This window comes from Hipposideros armiger, unplaced genomic scaffold (assembly GCF_001890085.2).
Source record: "Hipposideros armiger isolate ML-2016 unplaced genomic scaffold, ASM189008v1 scaffold_819, whole genome shotgun sequence".
NCBI lineage: Eukaryota > Metazoa > Chordata > Mammalia > Chiroptera > Hipposideridae > Hipposideros > Hipposideros armiger.
In genome coordinates, this window is record NW_017732169.1 from 528,999 (window position 1) to 534,261 (window position 5,263).

A 5,263-nucleotide genomic window follows, 5' to 3' on the forward strand; every position below is an offset into this window, starting at 1 on the left:
CCAGCTCCAGGTTGAGCTGTTGTTCAGCATCTTAGCTGTGGAGGGCAGTGTCACTGGCCCTCATACGTGGGATCCAAACCGGGGCCCTCTGGTGTCCCAAGCCAGTTCTTAACCATCGCGCCACTCGGCCAGCCCGCAAATGTATATTCTTAATGTCCCTCCTGGAATCCTCTAGAATAAGAATATACAAAAAGAAAAAAATAAACTAGAATTATGAACAGAAATGGAGGCGCATCACAACTGAGTTCTAATAAATTTATGGCAGGTGAAAAGGGGGTGGTAGAATGTTTATGATAGAAACAAGTGGAGAAAGACACAGGCCAGGATGTGCTATGAAGGAGGGTGGAGGTGAAGGCAAACCTGGCCATCAGAACCTGTAGAAGCTCTGGACTCGGAATTAGCAGGTATAATGGAGGTGCAAGTGAGAAGTGGGTTTCAGCCAGGGAAGCCAATTAAAAGTTTGTGTAAGGAACTTCTGTCTCAGTGGTCACTCCCTCTTCTGCCTTACAGCACAGAGCACAGATATATGGGCATGTATTGCCCTAATCTTCTTAGCTAAAACCCCAATGGCTCTTCCCTACAGAAATTGAACAAGTTTCCTAGAAATGCTAAATGTAAAGTCATTGAGGGCAGGACTCTATCTTATTTCCACTTTATCCTCAGAAGCTGTAAGAACATCTGGACTATAGCAGGTGCTCTGTCAGTATTCTTTGACAAATAAGGCATCTAGTATAGAAATTAATGCTCCAGGAAAACCCTCTCCATATGGAATTGGGGGGTGGGTGGAGTGGAGGGTAGATCTGCAGGCTGACAGCCATTTTCTTGCAGATTGACAGGCTTCTCCATCCTGCCACAAGTTCCCATTCAGGGAAGAGGGTTGGTGTAAAAGCAGACATATTTATGCAAATCAGAAGAAACTCAGATCTTTTTATTGCTATAAAGAGGTGACTAAGAATATTTAGGCATATGAATAAATCAGCAGCATGAAAGAGAAAGAATAAGATAAATAGACAAACTGACCCCAGAGGAAATAGATATAATTCAGGAAGGAGAAGAGACGTTAGAAACTCTTAAGAGATTAAATGAGGCAAGACCAGGATTCTCTGAAGAGTAATCAGAGAACAAAAATTAGAGAATGAAAAAGTATTTCAGATTCAAAATCCTCTCTAAAATTAAGAAAAAGCAATAGGAAAAAACCAAACCAAACCAAAACAAAACAACCCAAGTTGGCAAAATCTACAAAGCCAGTAAGTGGTCAAGTCAGTTTTTGCTCCCAGGCAACCTTGCTTCTATGCCTTTGTGTTTAATATAACAATCTAGATATTTATTGATTTCCAAGTGTTCGAATCTGTCCATATAAAAAGCATGGTATATTTGGTTGTGGTTGGAAATGTAAAAGTGTAAGTGATACTGTCACAAGTTGATGGCAAAGAGGAATAATATGTTAAATTCATGGAGTAAATTTGAAGATCTAACTGGCTTTATTAAACAATTCATGAATTGGGCAGCATCTCATCCAGCAAGCAGAGAGATACTCTGAAGAGTTAAACAAAATGGAAGGCTTTTATAGAAAGGAGGATGGGGAAATCATTAGCAAAAGCAAAACGAAGTTCACTGGAGAATTCAGGGTGACAACGACTTCTCACTGGGTGAGCTGTGGTCCATTGGCTGGGCTTGTTGCTGGGCAAAAGGAAAACCATCCTTCCTTACGCCATGGTGACAGTATAGAGTTCCTTCTATAGCAGCGGTTCTCAACCTTCCTAATGCCGTGACCCCTTAATACAGTTCCTCATGTGGTGACCCCCAACCATAAAATTATTTTTGTTGCTACTCTATAACTGTAATTTTGCTACTGTTATGAATCGTAATGTAAATATCTTTTTGTTTTCCAATGGTCTTAGGCGACCCCTGTGAAAGGGTCATTCGACCCCCAAAGGGGTCACGACCCACAGGTTGAGAACCACTGTTCTATAGGCTTCCCGGATTTCTATTTTAGTTGAGGTTTTCTTTATTAATTTTAGAGTTAGAAAGGTAACAGAAAATTCGAATAATGAAAATATTAAACATTGAAACCGAGACAGAAGAAAGGTAGTGTGATTTAAATCCTCACTTGTCATAGTGGAGATAGCATTTAAAATTGATAACTTTTATTACCAGACGCTACTAGCAAAAGAATAAAAGAAAAATTTAAAGAGAGTTTTCTCTGAGGAATGGGACTGGGGTTAAAAAGATGTGAGGCAAGACACTTGGCTATTTTTAAATGTTTATCATAAACTTTCCTGAGCTATTCTATATGGTATCATTTACATTCTGAGCTCCAGACTGACATAACCAGCTGCCAACTAGATAATGCTTCCTGGAAGCCTCAAACAGACCTCCGACTCAGTGGAAGTAAGCTGACTTGTCATTTCCCCTCCATGCAAACCTCAGGCTCCCTTGTGCTTCCATTTCAATGGCACCACTGTCCACCCCGTTTCTCCAACTATAAACTTAACGTCATCTTTTATGGCCTCCTCTCCATCATCTCTTCAGTATATCACCAACTCTTATCGATTCTAATTCTCAAATAGGCCTCAAATATACCCACTTTTCTCTATCCCCACTTCCATCTTCCTAGCTCAGGCTATCATTGTTTCTCATGGGGATTGCTGCAATAGCGTCCTAGTGTTCGCTCTGCTTCCATTTGACCTCTCCAACCCATTCTCCACATTGCAGCAAGAGTGATCCTCATAAACTATCAATCTTGTTAATAACTCCCCTGCTTAAAATGACAATAAGTCTTTGTTGCCTTCAAGATAAGCTGAATATGGCTTACCAGGCCCTTAGACCCTCTCTGGCCTCACCTCTCGCCTTTATCCCCTGGTATTCTAGGCTCTAGTCAGATTTAATTTTGACTTCCTTGAACCCACGGTGCTCTCTTGCCTTTAAACATGAGTCTTTGAACATAAATTTCACTCTGCCCAGAAAGCTGTTTCTTTGTCTTTTTGCCAGGATCACTTCCTACCTATTCTCAGGTTTCAGATTAAACATCAGCTCCCTTGGGAAAGCTTTTCCTGATCCTGCTAAATGGAGTTAGATGCTGCTGTTCTCATAAATTCTGTCCTCTGATGATGGCAAGATGGTCTGAAACTTGTCTGCCTCTCCCATTTCTACCCATCACTCTCCAGTCATGGTTACAGGCGAATCCTCGGGATTGACTTGGTTAGGACCCACCCAGGGAAGCTCACGTGAGGGCAGTTTGTAAGGTGCACCAGGGTAAGAGGGAGGCACATCACTCTTATTAATAACATAATAAAGCAAGGGTTTTATTTTCTAAGAAATAGGGTCAACGTAATGCTGATGGGAAGAGTGAAATGGACTCATCTATACCAGACAAGGAGGCTTCAAAAAGAAAATAATCCTCATGGTGGTGAGTTGTATTTGAATTCAAATGCTTAGGAGAAAATGAGACACAGCCAGGAATGGAAATCTCACCACGCTCACCCCACAATTATAAGTGAGACCTTAACCATCCCCGGCATTCTCATCCCGCTAAAGGCACTGACAGATGCGAACACCAGAGTTTACACCAGTTTCCAGGCAGAACCAGAATAAATCGAGCAAGAGGAATCATGAACATTCAGTGATGCCCAACGCTGAGGAATTGTCGCTATACAAGAAAGGACGTAGGGCTTTGTCAGTCAGAAAGAGCTATCAGGGTTATATCAGTTCATTAATTTGACAAATATTTATTGAACGCTTACATTATGCATCTAATTCTCACAACTCGTTGAGCCAGGCTTCTTAGCATGATGTTGAGAAGCCTTCACAGGGACTAGGAACTTTTGAAACCCTAGGCAAGATTTCTGAGTATGTATATTTTTCTAGGGAGATAGTCCACATATTTCATAGAGCTCTCTTACTGGAAAGAATACACAAAATAAAGAATCCCAAATTGTTGTCTCTGTTTTCAAGATATGTAAAATCTAGTTGGGCAGATGAAGCAAGTTTAACGCCAACTAAGGCAGAACACTTGTAATCAGTTAATGGGCAGTAAAGCTAACAGATATTTTAGAACCTCAATGAAGAGAGATCAGGAGATAGGAAAGATTTTAGGAATGAGGTGACTCAACCTGGGTCTGTTAAACTGAGAAGAAATTGCCCAGGCAGACAGGAAGGAGAGAGCCATGCCAAATAGATGAAATTATGCCAATAAGCCTTTGAAGTAAGGACAATCATAAGATGTCCTCACGACAACACATAGACTAGTCTGGTTTGATGTCATGGTTGGCTCCGGGGGTGTCGTGGGGGCCAGAGTTTAGAAGGTGGATTGACTCTAGAATGCAGAGTCAATCCACCTTCTAAATTCCAAACTGAGGACCTTAGGCATTATCTTGCAGAAAATGCCACCCATTTTTTTTTAAAGGGGAGTAATCATAAATAGAAATCAGGTTTCAAAAGCTTTTGTAATTTGAGCGCTTGCCATGGATGGCCTGAGGGTTCAGAAAATGATAACCTATTCAGAAATCTACTTTGGGTTAGTTTCAGATGATTGCATGTGACTGTCAGCTCTTTAGCATCAAAGGAAACGTGCTTATTACATGTTACATTGATGATAATCTTCAGCAGATTGTAGTCACAGGACAAACTGTAACATTGCTGAACAAACTCATAATTACTGTGACTGAATGAAAATATTAGCAATGTATAATTAGTACAAAAGGTGGAGCAGAGATAGGCTCATACTGAACTAATGGCCACTGACTTTCAGTCTGAGTGGAATCGAGTTCCAGGACTTTGTTTTCTCCTCAGAAAAGGGTGGGAGTAATTCAGTGCATATGTGAAGTTCATACATCAGAGGGACAATGATCTTTGATAGTACTAGGGTCACAGAAAATGGGGTAGGTTAAGAGTCTTCTCCATCGATGAACAAACCTGGATGATGGAAAGGCACTCTGGAGAGGAATTTGGGAGATGAATGGAGGGAAGTTCAAGTCTGATTGGCTATTAATAGAAAGGAAAGATCTTTGAAGATGGACTAGAGTCTGATGATCACCTTCATCAGTTAATTCTTTCCTGTTTTCTGTGAGCTAACAGTAGAAGTTGGGGTGAGGGATTATTTGAGTTGCTTTGAGAGTTTTGAGAGGACAAGCTATTAGAATTAATTTTATTTTCAGTCCTTGGAATAACCTTGGTGATAGCTATTCCAGTCTCCTAGTTTGAAACCACGGAGGCCCAGAAAGCTTAAGTGGCTTGCATGAGGACACACAGACAGTAAAGTGAA